At 33.5% G+C, this 19,608-nt stretch overlaps 1 protein-coding gene across 1 annotated transcript in view; it reads left to right on the top strand.

The window, feature by feature from the left end:
- The first annotated feature begins 3,159 nt into the window (after window positions 1-3,159).
- LOC129229503 (uncharacterized) overlaps window positions 3,160-19,608 on the top strand; it is a 151,776-nt gene continuing 135,327 nt past the window's right edge. Inside the window, exon 1 of the mRNA XM_054863821.1 lies at window positions 3,160-3,275. The gene's annotated coding sequence lies outside the window, so the exon portion shown is untranslated. The remainder of the gene's footprint in view (window positions 3,276-19,608) is intronic.

Here is a 19,608-nt window from a genome sequence, read left to right as displayed (position 1 = left end):
AACCACTGTTCTTAACTATAAAAACATTTTTGCTCAAAAAAGAGCGTATGTATTTCGCTTAATTAAGGAGATATAAATATTTGAAATATTTGAAATTTACCTCAATGTTTTTTCCAAGTATTAAAGCAAGTAGTTAAAAAAAAAACTATTTTCTCATACTAAAACATATTATGATTTTGAATTTTATATATATTTATTATATATATATATATATATATATATATATATATATATATATATATATATATATATATATATATATATATATGGGCAATTCCACGTGTAACTTTTGAAAGTCAACCAATATGTATTCATCTAAGCTATTAAAATAAGATAAGAAAAACTACAATAATACAGAAGAAAAGATCATTTGCACCATGAACATTTTGCGTTGAACGTTGCAAAATATTTTCCGTTTTGCTCTTAAAATGTCAGTTACTCGTAGAATTGCCCATAGATATTTAAGTTTTTCTTTATGAAAGTTATTGGTTGAAATTAATTTTAAACTATTGAAAGCAAAATTAACTTTAACTTTAAGCAAAACCATTCTGACATTTCAGCATTTTTTTAAGATAAAACTTGATGATAACTGAATGCATGAAGTTCTATATCTTCTCTTTTCGAGAGGGGAATAATTTATAATTATTACGGAGAGTTAAGCGAGGAAATGGGCAGAAGCCACAAACGGAGTTAGTTTATGGAAGTTTTAACTTCCGTCTATATTAATTCTCAATTCTTCTTATGCGTCGAAAACGCAAACATTAAGTAAACTGATAGCATTCATTATTTTCTAAATTACGACTTTCTGAATTTGCCTCTTTGGACTGGTTCGCAGAATTAATATTTAAATTATCCTAGCGTCAAAAGCGCCATATTTTTGTTCCGTGCTAAAAATGTAGAACTTTGTTGAAATACAGAAATGTGTTACTTTTTTATGCTAGCGTGTTATGCTACAAAAATTATATGTTTCAAGAAGTACCGCATTTAGTTATAATTCTTAAATCACATTACAAAAATCAACGAAGATCGCTTTGTGTTTTGCATCATTCGATTTTGAACGAAATAACCAGTGTAAAACGAAATTTCGAAACTTCCCTGAAAATAAAGGAAAGCTAACGTACAAACTTCTGCAAGTAACATTTGTGGCAAAAAAAGAAGAGTTTCCCGCTCTAAGTCAGTAACATTCCTAAAATTGGCCTGTACACTTTCTGAAGGATTCAGAAACTTTCACAATCAAAGCTCGTCACGTTTTGGATTACAATAATTATTATTGCTGGTGGATTTTAAATACTGATTATATAGTTATCAGGATAAAATATCGATTTATGCTGTGAAACAAGCGTTTATTAGAGAAGTATTTAACAAAAATGACATTCGTTGTTATGTGTTGTAAATAACTATTTTCAATAAAAGTATCCAAAGTTTTTCTATAAAAGCGTAACCAGTTTCCGTATTTCACAAAAATAATAATTTGTTTAAACTAAAATCATTTATTTAACTATTAAAAGCCAAATATACGGTATTACAATGAGTATATACGGAGTTTTGAAAAAGCAGGAAAAAAAATCATTAGCAATAATAAATAAATTAATTAATTAAATGTATCAATAGAATAATTTCATTTTATCTTCTTAAAAAAAGTTGCTTCTAACTCCGTACTAAATTTTCTTACCGCACATTAATAGGTTGCTACAAACTATCTATACAGTACAATATCGTTTATCCGGACTAATTGGAATCAAAAGCATTCCGGATAATCGAAAGTCCGAATAATTCGTGTAGTATAGGTAATAAGTAAAGAAAATCTTTAAATAAACAGACTTACCGATCACGATATAAAAATATGTTTCGTAACAACGTTACATAGAATCGTTTACAAGACATCGAACAATGAAAAAGAATTTTAGCATCATTTCTTAACGAAGAATTTGTTCACTGCCTTCCGTTTCAAACAAGTGTGGCGTTTGAATGAAGCGCAGTCATGCAAAGATAATATCATAAATCGATGAGAGAACTAAAACAAATGTTTAGTTTGTTTGTAGTTACGTTCCTGCTATCACAACTTAAAACTATCTATTAATGAACGTGGCAAAAACAAATGTTTTATGTACCGTTATTGCTATCACAACTTAAAATTATCAATGAATGAATGGAAAAAAAAATTTAGTGTACCGTTCTTGCTATTACAACTTAAAATTATCTATGAACGAATGAAAAAAATTATTAGTGTACTTATATTACGTTCTTTCTACCATAAATTAAAATTATCTATGAATGAATGTGAAAAAAAAACAACAACAAATGTTTAGTGCACTTATAGTCACGTTCTTGCTATCACAATATTATCTAGGAACGAATGTGAAAAAATCAAAAACAAATAATTAGTGTACTTATAGTTACGTTCTTGCTATCACAACATTATCTATGAATTAATGTGAAAAAATAAATTTTTAGTGTACTTACAGTTACGTTCTTGCTATCACAACTTAAAATAATCTATGAATGAATGTGAAAAAAAAACTAATGCTTAGTGTGCTTATATAGTTATGTTCGTGCTATAACAACTTAAAATTATCTATGAATGAATAATAATATTTAAAAAAACGAAAACAAATGCTTAGTGTACGTGCAACTATGTTCTTGTTTAAAACTATATAACTTAAAATTATATAACTTAAAACTATATAACTTACGAATGCATGTGAAAAAAACGAACAAATGTTTAGTGTACGTTCTTGCTATCACAACTTGAAATTATCTGAGGATAAAATTATTAAATGGACTAAAAAATTGATCCGGATTAACGAGGACCGGATTAGCGAGATTCGACTGTGCTTTAATTATGAAAACGAATGGGAAGATCAAAAGGGAGAAAATTGTAGTTAGTAAAAAACTTAGTAAAAAATGTTCATTACTTTTTTTTTTTTGCTTAAAAAAATATTTTCATGATTAGTTTTTTCTTAAGTCGCTCTACATAACTCGTTGTTTCTACCCACAAACTTCCGCCGCTGTGACGAGATGCGGGGAATGCTTCGCATCAGCGCCTCAAAGAAGAACAACTCCGCGCGGACGCGGAAGATGACCAATCAACTGTTGAGACTCACTTCGTGACGTCATCGGATCTATGCTAATGCAATGCGTGCGCGCCGGATAAAAGTTGATTTTGGCGAAACAATTCGTCCATTTAGGCCTCAACGCGAACAGTTGTCTGCACAAAAGTTCGACCAGTCTCTTCGGGGATCTTCAAGATCTTAAGAAATTGCTGTTCGTGAAGGGTGAGTCCGAAAATAAATTTTATAATTTTCTTTTCTTACGAAGTATTGAATGCAAACCATTTAACTTGCTGCAAATACAAAAGACGTTTCAGTTCACTTTTTTAAGTTCCTTTTTTAACAAATTTAAAGGGACAAAAAATACTTAACGCTCTCAAATATAGGGACTTAGTTTCATATTAGAGGATTTTCGATATGATTTTCATTAAAAAATAATTTTTAAGCATGAGCCTTTAGATAGAAAGCAGATTACTTTTAAAAGTCGATCACAAAATTCACATATTGATGTTATAATATATTTTAGAAAGCTATGCAGCATTTTGAATAAAGGGTGAACCTGTCTTCGTTTTTAATGCACTGATGATGGCACTTGTATTTTAGAGTGCCGAAACAGCTGTTTGCTGGTTTTTTTAACCTTTTTTTATTCTCAATTTGTACTTTATATACGTTTTCATTTTTTATTCACTATACAGTACAAAGTTTTCGACTACTTTTTATGTATGCAGCATTTTATTACAATTCAAAAACTGGCATGAAAATAAGATTTTTCAACTCCCAAGATTTTTTGATCTTTTTGCATAAATTTCATTTTTTTTTTAAATGCATGAATTTATTTGTCATGACAAATCACAAGTTTAACTGATATATATATATAATTTAATTACATATTGTCAACAGCGTTTTTGAATTTGTTGTAAGCTCCCGATTACACGCGAAAGTTATTACACGGGCACAGTGAATAATGATAATAGCGGATAGCCCGAAAAAAGACTGAAATTAGGGGCAAAAGGCAAATCAAGTAGAAATTGTTCTTTTTCGTCTTCCTGCGGGATTTTTGAGGAACTCTTAGATAATAATGGGACTTATTGTGGGTTGCTTTCAGTAAGTTTAAACTTCGAATTATTAAAGTTCGAAATCCCCAAAATCCGCATAAACTTGCTTATGTTTGTCGAGACTATAAGATAAAGTACGCTAAGCAACATAATAAAGTATTCATTTTTGACATAAACACACAAATTCGAAACAAATAAGTGAATAATAAAAACTTGCGTAAACCTGTGTTTTATTCGGACGAAGATTCCCGCAGGCTTTATTAAATTTTCGATACCTAAGATTATTATCAGATGAAAAGTTTCAAAGTAAAATACTTTCAATATTAATATCATCTTTTAAAAACACCATACGGTTTTTAAGTCTATTTTGTAAAGTCATACTGATTCAAACCTTTTCCGATAAAACTCTTGGGCGTATTTTGCTGGTAAACTAAGCTGTCTTGCAGTTTCAATACCATAGAATCACCCTCCCTCCCCGTAAAAGCTTGAAAAACTCTAAGCATGTGAATATTGCGTGATGAATTCGTGGTTGAAAATTTTACTGCGGATTTTTTATTTCATCGTCAATTTTTGTTTTGAAATTATTTTATTTATTTATTTATTTTTTTTACACGGACAGTTTAAAATCTGGCTAAAGTTTTCTTACGGATCACGCTGATTCGCCAGACCAGTGATTGAGATATGGTACATACAATCTGTTTGCATATCTGATTCGTTCGCGCAGGGGCCGCCTTTTCCTACCGCGTTGAGACTTGTTCTGTGCAAACATGAATTTCTGTAGAACATTTTTCCTTGAATAAAAATATTTCTAAATAAGTAACAAATCCCATAGGAGATTTATGAATTCAGAAGCACTACACTGTAAAAACATTCCGAAACATTACAGATTATTTCCGTGTAACGTTTCGGGATTTCAATGGTTTTTATCCACTTCTTGGAAAAAGTTTCCTGAAAAAGTTTCCTGCCACTGTCAAAAAGTTTCCTGAATTGCTACAAGTTGCATGACTGCAGATTTCTCACTGTTGTGAAAAATATTTTTAAGCTGACACTTTAAAGATTGTCGGAGCGTATTTATAAAGTGTATCGACTTCAGATCAGTTTTGGCTCCCCATGCTGATTAAGTTCCAAAAGGCAGCGAATAAGTGTGAACTACTTTGCTTTGCGAGAATTTCAGCCGAGTAATATTCTTATTTCTTACTTGCAATTCAGGCTTCGCTTTGGCCATGTTTGCAATACTGTTCATGGAACTTTCTTAATTAATCAGGGAGGTGCCAAGCTATTTTATTATACCTCCTTAAGTTTATTCTAAAGGTCCTGATACACGACTGGCTTCAAACAGGAAGATTTCTGAATTTTTCAGGAGTCTTCCGGGATGATTTCACGAAGGTTACTGAATATTAGCGAAAAATGTTTTAGGTTTTTGCAAGCTATGTTACTGGCGAAAATTGGGCATATCAGCTGCCCATTATTTTCCTTAGCGCTGAACGTTCAGCCTATTACCTGAATTTCAGCATAAAACCGTTCATTCCGCTATATAACGCGAGTCGAAATTTTAAACCTATTTTTAGTTTTAAGGCATACTTGTCGAATAACGCTCACGCATTTCTAACACTAACCCCGCAGTTGTTTTCAATGAAATAAACCCCATTCGTTTAGCTTTTTGGTGCCTTGTGAGTAAACTTTGAAGAGTCACTCGGGCGGCCGATATTTCGTTAAAACTAGTCGGACAGAAACGGTCATAATGAACTACTTTAAAAAGAAATTTACTTTAAAAGAATTGGATAAAAATGTATATTGTACACTGTAAATAAAATGCGAAACGTTAGTTATTATTTCCTTGTAACGTTTCGGGATTTCAATGGCTTTTATACACTTACTGGAAAAACCAAGTATCGTCGTCAAAAAGTTTCCTGAATTGCCACAAGTCGCACGAATACTGACTTCTCACTGTTGTGAAAAATAGTTTTAGTTCCTAGTTTAAAGATTAACTTAGCGTATTTATAAAGAGTATCAGCTTCATCTCGTTAATGGCTCGTCCGCGCTGATTAAACTCCCAAAGGGAGAGATAAGTCCATGGACAACGTGGTTTTGCAAGAGATGCAGGAGAGTAAAATTTACGACCTTGCAATTCTGTCTTGGCTTTGGCTATGTGTGTACAATATTTTTCAATTGGAACTTTCTTGATAAATAAAGAAGGTGCCAAGCTATCATACTTTACTACGGAAGTATACTCTACACTGTTAAAACTACAAGTTGCATTTGGCACTTTTCAAATGTGAAAAGCTTGTTCACCAGCGGCACTCTTTACGGTGCCGAAATTGCACCCTTAACACGGGCGAAAAACCGGCACCCTTCACCCAGCGTACACCGCGGTGAAAAACGGAACCCTATGGCAGAACATTGGCACCCTCTGTTTCCTGTTGCTGAGCCCCCCCCCCCCGGTTTTGTGTGCATTTCCGTAAACAATTGTATACATTATTATTTATTATTTTGAGTTATAAAAAACTAAGTCTTGGTACATTTTCCACATTGAATAGTTCTGAAAATGATTAGAACTTGTACTTTAAGCATTTGATCACATTTCAACTTTCGAACATAGTTTCGAAGTGTTCATGACTTAAATTTGTCTGCCGTTCACTAATTTTCGTACATCCACTTGGATTGCTCAGTAATTTTAATATGTTATTGACATTTACTGCAGCACGATCGTACCGAAAATGAAGAGCGTAGGTACTATTTGTAAATCATTCACACGAACAATAAATATTCGATTATATTGCAATCATGGAAAAATAAAATCGTTTCATCACGTTCGAAATTTTAATCAAGAGCACCATATTAGTACGTACGTATATATGATTCGACATTTGAATATCCGTATAGAATATAAAAGAGCACAAGTCTTTTGATAAATTAAAAGTCAAAACAAATTCTAACGAGTTATTCATTCTTATTATTACTCGAGTGCCGAAAAAAGCTCAGTCATTCGCTTTAAGCAATAACGCCGAAGAAAGCTAGTTAACTTAGACACGAGATAATAAATAAAAAAATATCGAGACGGAGAAGAAATTTCCCTTTTTCTCAATCCGCTTTCCTTTTTTTTTTTTCGTGCTTTTATGTTTTTGCTATTTGCATCATCGTAATTAGAGTTTCCGTTCACTTGCTGAGTGCATCACATTGCTAACAATAAATCTCTTAGTTAAAAATCCACAAGATTGTTGACAATACAAGCAAGTAAAACCACATAGACAAAATTAATAGTTGAAATAACTTTTCAAATATCATCTCATTTAAGCGTTTTGATTATTAAATGTTACTTATCCGGTGCTGATAGCTATTTTTAGGTAAAATTTATGCATGATAGAAATAGCAAATGTACATAACGGCTAACTGAAGAATCAATGTACCTTTGAAACACTTTTAAATATGTTCGAAAGCCTTAAAAGCTACACTATGATCAAGTGCCTGTACTTACGCGAAACTTTGAAGAGTAAATCGCAGAAACTTATGAGTTTTAATCCAATTTCGTACTTCATTCAATGGGAAAGTGCATGTGCGTAGTTATTCTTGCGTCCGCCATTGATTGTGGTTGAATGATGTCAGAGCGGAACGCGCATGCGCCAGCGTTTCACCCATGCATTTAGGAGGTCCGTTTTCACATTTATTAGCGTCATTCACCTTGATCACATTTCCTAGCCTCTATTGCACCCTGAGGTCCCGTGTTTTCACCCCAGGGAGCCAAATAGTTAGTCAAAGGCACCCGTAGTTTTGACAGCGTAAGATTTCAGAGACACAACTGGCTGTAAACGGGAAGAGTTATGAAAATTTCAGGAGGCTTCCAGGATAATTTCAGGAATGTTACTAAATTTTGGCGGAAAACATTTCTGTCTTTTGCTATATATGTTACTGGCAGAAATTAGGCACATCAGCTGCTCATTATTTTTCAAGAACGTTTCTGAATCGTTTTCACAGCGTATAAAAATGTTTTACACGAAGAAAAGCAACTTATGTTAACGCTAATATGACAATTAAACTTGTAACCTTCAGATAAATCAAATAAAAAATATATTTCAAACATCTTTCACATGCTCTCAGCTCAAATCCAATGGAAGGAATGTGTCGTAAGTCGCTGGAAAACAAGGAAAGAAAAACCCTAAAACTCTGCGTAAGTGAATATTTTGCTAAAAAATGATTAACTGAAGGTCAAACATTTAAAATAATTACTTCTCCTGCCTTTCGTTTGGAATTCCCCAAGAAAAATATAAATTAACGGTTATTTTGATCGCCGTTGGCCGTTCTAGTTCTACTCTAAATTTGCATAGAAACAAAATAAGGTGAATTAATGGGTTTTTTGGTGGAAGGGGAGATGTTTATCAATTTTTAAACAAAGCCAAAACACATCAAAAGAATTAGATAAAACCAAAAATGTTTGAGGGAATTTATTTTCTTTAGGGTCAAAAAAAAAAAAAAAAAAAAAAAACAGACTGAACGTTCTAGTGTTAAAAAACAGCGTTACATAGGAACATCCAGAAGGTTAAAAAAACATTAACATAAAAATACAAAGGCTTTCAATCCAGTCTAGTTCTAGTAATTGAGTAAAAAAAAAGGCATGATATGAAAATAAACCTGACATAAATCAAACGTAATTTAGGAAATTTTGTGAATCTAAATCTCTGGAGTTCATTTATAAATCGAAGCGGTGAAGATGGAACATAATCCGATGATGTGTCTGACGATAACGAAACGCGAAAGGGACAGCGTTTTCATGTAATGCGATAATGAAAACTCGAGCTCATAAGGCACTACATTTCTTTAGAGGGAGAGAGAAAAAAAATTAGCGTTAAGTTTCACGTATTGTTTTTTTTTTTATTTTTTAAAATTCGTAAGTCAATTATTTCTTACATTCGATTATAATGACCATTCAAAAAATTCCGATCATATTTTGTTTTGAAAACGAAGTTCATGACATCAGTTTAAAATCCGGCAAATGGTTTTCTAATCACTTTTAAGCTCTGGTTTTCCATAAATATTTCCCGATGAAACTTTGAGTTGGCATATTCTTTGTTGGTCAGGCATCAAATTTTTCTTTCATAATTTAAATACCGTCAATAAAAATACTTAATATTCACTTCGAAATGCTTGGAGTAGATGCATTAAGATCGACTTAAAAAAATCCGCCTTACTATAGTTACAAGACGATTCACAATTTCAATATTATCGCTCCAAACACATTACGATTTTTCTAATACACTGTCTCAAAGTCTTTGTTTAATGACGCATCCTTTAACTGCTGTAAATAACATACACAAAATGTTTCTACAAATTTACAGATACATTCACGTCTATGTTTACAAACAGCTGGCATCATGAGTAGGTTATTTTAAACCAAGCAGTGTTCTTTACTAATAATAAAGCCGAAAGTCTGTCTGGATCTCTGTCTGTCTGTCTGGATGTCTGTGACGCGCATAGCGCCTAAAGCGTTTGGCTGATTTTCATGAAATCTTTCAGCAAGTTAGTTTGTAGCATAGGGGTGTGCACCTCGAAACAATTTTTTGAAAACTCGGTTTTGTTCTTTTTCTATTTCAAGTTTAAGAACTCTTTACTAAGTAAATTATCACAGCGTGGAAGAGTTAAACTATGAAATTATCATAAGGTGGAACTGTAACATTGTCGAGCAAATGAACGTAACAAATTGGCGAGAAATTCGTCATCCATTATTAGTAAATATACAGGCGAACCGAATGACCATTTAATTTCCAACTACGGGAAAATACACGGATCCCACTAGTGATATAATAAGGATTTTCATCATGTTGTTTCTACCTTTTTAATAATTTTCATTATAAAAAGGCTTTGCGATCTGTGTTTAAACAGAAATGAGAAAAATGTTTCTCAACTTTCTCGCACACGAATTGCCAAAATATGCGCAAAAATTTCGCGATTCATTTCTCTCTTATTTTATTTAGAAAATCTTTCACTTTTCATTAATAAAAAAAAAACTACAAAGTAATTTAACGGTTACATTTTCATCTATAAGTCATAAAATTTTATGAAAATATTGCAAAACACAATTACAAGTTGTAACAAACGACAAATGCGAACACTCGCCAATTTTGCTTCCCTTCTAAAACAAAACTATGGCTTTTACATTCTGAAATTATGGCATTAAAGTAAAAAACGTCGCTAAAAATGCTATTATTATTTTTTATAATGAAAACGTTTTTAACACGGACACGTAGAAATCTGGGGACCGGTAAAAGTTTCCGAGGACCGATACCGGTCCGCCACACCCACGGTTAGTTACCTCTAAACCCTTATGCTTGCATGTATTTCACATGAATGCTATAGCCAAAAATTGCAGAATTAACAAAAAAAAATATTGCTGATAACTTTAGTTTTTGTTTCATTTAGAAACCTTCCTTCTTTATTAAACACGGAAGTAAGAAGCCTTAAGACCGACAAAACTTTTCCGCGGATTAGCAGTTGAGAATATCTGATCCATTGCATATTATGCTCGCGTATTTTTGTAATGGATTCTGTTTCCTCAATTTATTATGTTAACAAAAAAATCTTTATCTATCTAATCTTTATCTTAATCTTTCATCTTTATTTTTCATTTTATACATTTTTTTAAACGTAAACATTCAAAAATATGATCACTGATAAAAGTTTTTCGTGGACCAGAGCTGATTCGCGGGACCAACAATTGAGAACTCCTGATTCAGAACATAAGATGGCGCCAGAAATTTCAGCACACAAAATAAAACTCCCATTTTGATACTGAGTTCACCGCCACTACGATCCGCCTTTGTGCGATGAGAGTTGTGAAAACTAATCTCAAATTTTCCTGAAAACTATTTTTCTTTTTTTTTTTACTAAATCATTCGAAATAAATAATAAATAATATGACAACTTTTAAATGTTAATGAATAAGTCAGTGAAAGTGATGCAAAGAAAAAAATATTGCGTAGAAGACGAGTTATGTCGTTTATTACCAGATTAATATAATCCTCACAGGCGAGATAACTCGGCCGTAATGAAAAAGTGTCACGAAATTGTTCCGTACCTTTCTCAGAGCTTCAAACATTGATTGATGATTCCTCTATAGTTTAGCACCTATCTGTTGCACCAAATTCCAACACTAAAAAAGTTCCGAGACGTTGCTGATTATTTCCGTGTAACGTTTCGTGATTTCGATGGTTTTTATCCACTTCCTGGAAGAATCAAGTATTTTTGACAGAAAGTTTCCTGATTTGCTACAAGTTGCACGAGTGCACACTTCTTACTGGGGATAAGAAATATTTTTAGCTCCCAGTTCAAAGATTAACTTTGCGTATTTATAAAGTAAATGGATTAAGGTTACTTACGGCCAGTTTATGCTGATTAAGCTCCCAGAGGGAGCAAAGATGAATAGACTACGCTGCATTGCAAGTGTTGCAGGAATGCAGTCTTCTCACTGTTGTGCAAAATACTTTTAGCTCCTAGTTTAAAGATTTACTGAGCGTGTTCATAAAGTGTGTAGGCTACAGTTCGATCATTGACCATCCAGTCTGATTAAGCCCAAAGGGAGCAAATAAGGCCGTGGACTACGTAGCTTTGCAAGAATTTCAGGAGAGTAAAATTCTTAATGTTTGCTTACAATTCTGTCTTGGCTTTATCTTTGCTTCTAATACTGATTTTGGAACACTATTGATAAATCAGGAAGGTGCCAAGTTATTATATCATACTTACCTAAGTTTATTCTTAACTTCCAGAGACACGACTGGCTTTAAACAGAAAGATTTTTGAATTTTTCAGGATGTATCCAGGATAATTTCAGGAAGGTTACTGAAATTTAGCGGAAAACATTCCTGTCTTTTCTAAGATATGTTACTGGCAGAAATTGGGCACATCAGCTGCCACTTATTTTCCAGGAACGTTTCTGAATCGTTTTTACAATGCATGCAAAAACTTTAAAATTACAAAAAAAAAAAAAAAAAAAATAGGTAAGGTGTGAAGAAAAACCATGAAACGATATTAAAAACTCTTTCTATGCATATTTTTTGTATATCAACTTGCTTCTGCTGAAGTTTTTTTTAAATACAAAATCAAATATGTTTCAGCAAAAATATGGAAAGAGGTAGGAAAGTTTTTACAAAATTCTGTGTGCACTAACACTGTAAAAAATTTCCGAAACATTACTGGGTATTTCCGTGTTATGTTTCTGGATTTTAATGGTTTTTATCCACTTCCTCGGAAAACCAAGTATCATCGTCAAAAAGTTTCCTGAATTGCTACAAATCGCACGAATGCAGACTTTTCACAATTGTAAAAAATATTTTAAGCTCCCAGTTTAAAGATTAACTGAGCGTGTTTATGAAATGTATCGGCTTCGATTAAGTTACGGCCCGTCCATGCTAATTAAGCTCCCAAAGGGAGTGGATAAGTATCGACTACGTTGCTTTGCAAGAATTGCAGGCGAGAAAAATTCGCGTTCCTTACCAGCAATTCTGGCTTAGCTATGGCCATGTTTGCAATAATGCTCTTGGAACTTCCTTGATAAATCAGGAAGATGCCGAGCTATTATATTATACCTTCTTAAGTTTACTCGAATTTCCAGAGACAACACTGGCTTTTAACGGGAAGATTTCTGAATTTTTTAGGAGGCTTCCAGGATAATGTCAGGAAGGTTACTGAATTTCAGCAAAAAAAGTTCCTGGATTTTGCAAGATATTTTACTGGCAGAAATTGGGCACATCAGCTGCCCATTATTTCCCAGGAACGTTCCTGAATCGGTTTTACAGTGAATATGTCAAACAAGGGTATGAGGATTTGAAATATTTTAAAAAGCAATACTCTTTACACAGACGACGGTTTGAATAAAATGCGTATTGGTAAAAAACTACAAATTTGTTTTCGTATCTTCCTATTTTAAGAAAATTGAAAAGAGATAGTTAGACCAGCTATCTGTCTTTTTAACAGCGTAAGTCTTTTTTTATTGTCGCCTTCTAAACGAGAAGACAATGGACTAAAAACTTCAAATAATAGCTAATTATTAATGGTAAGATAGGAAAAACCATGCAATTGGCGAGAATTAATCTTACCCGGTGGTCAAAAATGCAATACAACAGTTTTACCAAAGAACAACAAGAAAAGTGTTAAAATGAAAAAAGAAATATATTGAAACATATTTTTGACGGGAAAACTATTTGATCTAGCCCCCCCCCCCCCCCGAGTTATCTTGTTATATATGGTATTAAAGGTCGCTGAAAATTTAAGAAAAGCTTCAAATTTCAAGATCTGCACAGAAATTTATCAAGCAACTCCACCTTCTGTTTCCGTCGACAAGATCGTGTGAAAAGATGTCTTCGATTCCTCAATGAAACTCGAGAAACTAGGCAACTTTTCTGGAAGTTTCGGCAGATTTTAAGACCTTATGTTTCGATAACTGGGACATAAACATGTTGTACGATGCTCTTTTGACTGCTACTTATTTAATATTTTTTTCATGATTACACTATTGTGTGTTTTTCTGGTTAGTAATTGGACACCGTCATATTTCGTCATTGAAAATTCAGTGAGCAATAATATCTGTACTTCAGAGCAAGGCTAATGTAGGTCACATAATCGCTACTTTTTAGAAGAGTGGAAAAACGATTGTTTGGTGCATACAAAGGATTGAACTCGCTCTCTTTTAGCACTGGAAATTATTACAAAGGATTCTTTTCAGAAATCACGATTCCTAATTGTTTTCATTTGACCGTCCTTGGCATTTGGTACCCCACCGTCCTCTGCAGGCGCGGCTCCTCCGGTCCTGAGCACTGTCTCCCGGAATCCTCTTATCCTGGTTGGTGGCGTCCATGTCCTACACACACGCACGCTCATACACATACACACTCACACACATACACACACGCACCTTTAAACATATAACACACGCACATTTACACACATACACACACGCCAACGCGTATATACACAGGCCTACGCACACACAGAAGCCTACACATACACAACTATACACACGTAACCGACTATGAGGAGGGGCAGTCTTGGAAGGACAGGAGCCGTATTTCTAGAAACAATAACTCCGATGAGTAGGGTACTGTCGCAACTCGTGATGGCGAAGAACATAACTTGAATTCAAAATTTCAGAATTCAAATTAATATTTTTTTTCTTTGTTTAGTATTACATTGATATGGCTCGATGCGGAGTTCGAGTCTACATACACTGTAAAAAAATTCCGAAACGTTACTGGTTATTTCCGTGGTACGTTTCGTGATTTCAGAGGTTTTCACCTATTTCTCCAAAAAATCAAGCATCTTCGCAAAAACGTTTCCTGAATTCCTAAAAGATGCACGAATGCAGATCTTGCACTGGTGTGAAAAATATTTTTGCTACCAGTTTAAATATTGACGGAGCGTGTTTATTAAGTGTATCGGCTTTAGATTGTTTGTGGCCCGTCCGGATTGACTAAGCTTCCAATGGGAGCAAATAAGTCACTGGATAGCTACAGCTTTGCGAGGCAGGAATTGCAGGCAAGGAATATGCTTGGTTCTTGCTTGCAATTTTCGCGTAGCTTGGCCGTGGTTGCTCCAATATTCCTAGAGCTTTCTCTGGTAAATCAGGAAGGTTCCAATCAAACGAATTGAACCTATTTAATGATTCTAGAAGGTTCACGACTGGCGTTAACAGGGGAGATTTCTTAATATTTCTGAAAGGTTACTGACTTTTATCGGAAAACGTTCCTGGTTTTTGTAAGCTATGTTACTGGCTGAAATTGGGCACATCAGCTGCCTATTATTTTCCAGGAATGTTTCTGAATTGTTTTTACAGTGTACAATGCACTAACAAAAGGAAAATCCCAATTTTTGGTTTTAGGTTAGTGTGGCTCTGAGGTACAGATATTAGGACAAAAAAATCTCTTAAATACTTGAATTAACATTTTGTGATCATGTAAAGATTTTACAATTAGTTATTGAACTCGACGAATAAAAATCTGCGGATAATGCAGCATTGTTCGTACCATACGTTCAGTAAATGAAAGAAGAAAATTGCCAATATTTATTATTAATTCAATAACATTTTGAAAATCTACTCAAAGGGAAAATAAATATATAATTGACATTCGTGATGGTAATAACACCTTTATGACTCCCGTGATTGGTGTAATAAAATCAGTAACAGCCTACAAATATCACGATTAGTAAGTAGAACTAGCTCATGATATTTACTATCGATTCTTCGGTCATATCAGTTTTCAAATGTTTGTTTTGGAAACCAATACAACGAGTGCGTTTGTAACAACCAACACGAAATGTGATTGCTGTACATTGTGCTATTTGCATTTTGCATAATGACAAATCTTAATGAACGCATGCATACAAAGCCCAATTACGTTACCAAAGAAACCAATAAGATTTAAGAAATTCATTGAATTACATATTATGGCGCATTTATGGCAGATTAGGATTTACGTGGCAAAAACAACCTTCGAAATGCTTTTGATATCTTTCTTGCTGATTTTTTGTAGACTCCATGAATTCAAATATGACCAGCGTCCCCCCCCCCCCCACCGCGTCCCACGTTTTTGAGATGATATCCCGCTATTTTTTCCGACACTTTCGCAGCCAATACTTTTGTTTTGATGGAAAAGGAGTATGTTATCAACCATTAACACTTTTCTGAAGGGCTAAAGAGCTGCAAAATACAAAAGCATGAAAGTTTGGAGCAAGTTGGGAGACTCATGGGGTCCCTGCTAAAATATTTAAAAAATCTTTAAAACCTATCTTTTTTTGCTAGAAGTTTCTTTTACAATTTTTTCACTTGTTTATCAGTGTAAAACCAAAGCATCATCGTGTTGACATTTGTTCGTTAGATCGTTTGTTTTGATTATACCTATGATACACGTATAAATAATGTACGAAAGTATTTCAAAATTTGGGGCAACAAAAATTTTTGGGAGGAGTCGTTTGAATTATTTTTTTTCTTTTTGTGGTAGTCTGGTGATGCAGAAAAGTTAGAAACTCCTGGTTCTAAGATTCTTGATAATAAAGTGTAGAATATGTTTCTTAATCGATAAATAAAGATTCCTACTTGGAGTCAGGTTCAGAAAAACTCATTTTAAAATGCTCTCACAAAATAATATTCATACTTTTGTCTCTTGATTTTCGAGCATAAAAGAAAAAAGATATTTTGCAATTGCCATACACTGCTCTTCACTGTAAAAAAGTTCCGAAATTGTTACGTTTCGGAACGTTTCCGAACGTGGAAGGTTTCGGGAATTCTCGATGGTTTTTATCCTCTCCCTGGAAAAATCAAGTATCTTTGTCAAAAAATTCCCTGAATTGCTAAAAGTTGCATGAATGTAGTCCTCTCACTGTTGTGAAACATAGTTTTAGCTCCCAGTTTAAAGATTTACTTCAACTTACTGAGCTACTGATCAATTACGGACTGTCCAGACTGATTGAGCTCCTTTGGCCCTGCTTCTAATGCTGATTTTGGAACTCTTGACAAATCAGGAATGCGCTAAGCTATTATATTATATCAAACTAAGTGTAATCTAAACTCCCAGAGACACGACTGGCTTTAAACGGGAAGATTTTTAATTTTCAGATTTCTAGGATATGAATGAAAGTTACTGAATTTTAGCAGAAAACATTCCTGGCTTTTCCAAGATATATTACTGGAAGAAATTGGGCACATCAGCTGCCCCTTATTTTCCAGGAACGTTTCTGAATCGCTTTTACAGTGTTACGCCATCAGTGCACGTGCTCTCCAATATTTAAGGGAACAAAAATAATCATAACTTTTTTTTTTTGAACTTTTTTATTGGATAACTCCATCGCGTGACAAGGAAAATGTTGATTTCTTACTAAGAACATCAGTGAGACTAATAACTAAAGAACGGTAAAACTGTAGAATCGGGTGGGATATAATTTTCGACTCTGAGTCTCGTGATTTTAAAGTCTCCGACTCCGGATTCCAACTCTTTTAGCCCAAGATCACTCCGACTCCGATTTCTCATCCCAGCAGAGCTCAAAGGAGAAACTGACCTACTCCGGCTAGTGGGATATCAAGTCTTCGGCTCAAACTTTTTTACCCTACTAGAACTCCACAGTGCTAGCAGAACAACCTTAAAAATATTGTGTCCAAAAAATTGTTAAAATGAAAAATAAGTCATTTTTTAGAGAATCGATAAATTATTGGCTTGAGATTTTTTCCCCTTGCATTACTCCGATCTTTTGCGTTAAAGAAACGGTTTTCTGTAATTAAAAAACGTTAGCTTTCAAATTTTAACAGCCCACTCATTTTCTTTGATTGTGTTCAAGTTTAACAGACGGCGCGTAGATAATTGTTTACCAAACGAGTCTTCTTTCAGGAACAAATCTTAATCATGATTTCTGCAAAAAATGTACATTAATTTAGAAGGCCCAACATGATAAAAGTAAAAACAAGTTTTTTCATTCATGAAAGCTAACTCGATTCGATGATATAATTTCCCTTTATGTCATGGAATAGTTAACAAAATAATGAAATTTGTGCACAACTAAAGAATTTCCATCAGTTTGAAAGAAAAAGTTCGGAAAAGTTTTGTATTTATTAAATCTTTTATTAAGAGAGTACGGTGAAATGAAATGAATTAAAGAAATTTTGAGAGACTGAAATGAAACCTTACAAATGTGTAGTAATGCTCAATAAATAAATCTTCACTAAGCTGTTCGTGATTCAGCAGAAAAGTTGTCGGTTAAGTACAAATTTTAGAATCAAAGAATGGAAATAAGTTTGCTTGAGAACACTATGCAATAATATTTGCGATTATTTGGCTTTGCTTGTTCATTTAAAAGCAAAAGCCGCACGTACTACCAAGAGAACCGAAAATTTATTTTTCTTTCGGTGCAGGAGTGTACAGAAGAGAATAAATTGTGTTGATAACAAAAACAAACTACTGCAAAAAATTACTGCAAGAGCTTGTTAGCGGTAAATGAATTATGTCCCAGCAAAAAAAAAGTTTTCTGTACTAATAATATTAAATAAAAATAATTTCTTGAAACTAAAATCAACAAGAGAAATAGAATAAGAAAGTAAGATTTTTAAGCAAGATTGTTTTCAAATAAAATGCACATATAATGGGAGAACAGAGAGTTGTAAGGGGCCATTCATAAATTATGCAAGGATCCCGAGAGAGAGGAAGGTTGGAAAAATCTCTACACACCCTTACTTTTGGAGGGGTGGGGGGATCAAACCAATTCTTACGCAACATTTTCCAACTCGATATTTTATATTAGAAATCGCGTGGTCAAGTGGTTTGGCAGGGATTATATTTCTTTTCGTCTGGAAGGTTAGAAGCATATTTTGGTGAGCTGATTTTTACTTGTTTTAAAACGAATAAATAGTGTAAATAACAATAAAAGAATCGCACGATGTATGGTATATTTAATTTCAATTAGTATCGCATCATATACAAAAATATGTCGAAAGAACATTCAGTCTAAATTCCAAATTTTTAGTAAATATTTTTTTACACAAAAAGGTTTAATTTAACACAGTGAATTTAATGACGATCATAGTAATATAAGATCCGTTATTTTATTATTTATTATTCGTTTATTATTTTCGTTAATTGCATAAAACGCTTTTATAACAGATAACCCGACGACTTGAACATTAGCACAACTAGCGCAAATCTCCGCATGAAAGTTTTAAAACCGTCCCCGAAATTATTTTCTCGTTACGGCCTTGTGAGGTGCCATGACTTAGTTTAGAGCCCTGACGGATAATTTATATTATTATGAGCTCGAACACTTGATAACTATTTACAAGTAGCCAGAGATGCTTAAGTATAGCTAGATATACTCAGATAGGCAGAGATATATAGATTGAGAAATACAATGATTGGGACCAAGTGTTGTGCAATGGACTAGTTAAAAGTCACAAAAAAATCCTGAATATTGCCCAAAACGTAGTTCCTTTTTTGATTCTGAGAAACAGAAAAAAATACTCTCCGTGAAAAAACATGTTTTGAAATAAATTCCAAAATTTTTGCTCGCATATGATGAAAATGTTACGCAGCGAAACAGCTAAAACCCAAAACGAAATTCCTGAATTTCCTTCAATATTTGGGCACTATTTCACCCCTAATACATAGTAAAATATACATTTCTCTATAAGCCCTTTTTTATCTCGCCATTGATGTTAGAAGCGATAGTTTGTTCGGAAAATACCTACATTTTGAGTTCAAAATTTGATTTAAATACATCAATTGATATATTTTAAGAGTCTAAATTAGTTGTTGCACTGCAATAATCTCTAAACTAAAAACAAATCCCTTTAGAAACAACTGCTTTTCTGCGCTTTGAATAGAGGGAAGACATGCGAACAACTATTACTGAAATATCCGAAATTCCTTAAGTCATTTATCCCCTTGTACGCAAAGTCCCAAATCCTTACAAATCTAATGCAATTTTCCCAAAGCAATAGAATCTTTCAAGTTTTCAATTAGAATATTTTCAAACATCTGGGC

Source organism: Uloborus diversus, chromosome 9, assembly GCF_026930045.1.
Source record: "Uloborus diversus isolate 005 chromosome 9, Udiv.v.3.1, whole genome shotgun sequence".
Classification (NCBI taxonomy): Eukaryota; Metazoa; Arthropoda; class Arachnida; order Araneae; family Uloboridae; genus Uloborus; species Uloborus diversus.
Note: the sequence above shows the minus strand (reverse complement) of the source record. Positions and strands in the feature narration are given on the sequence as shown.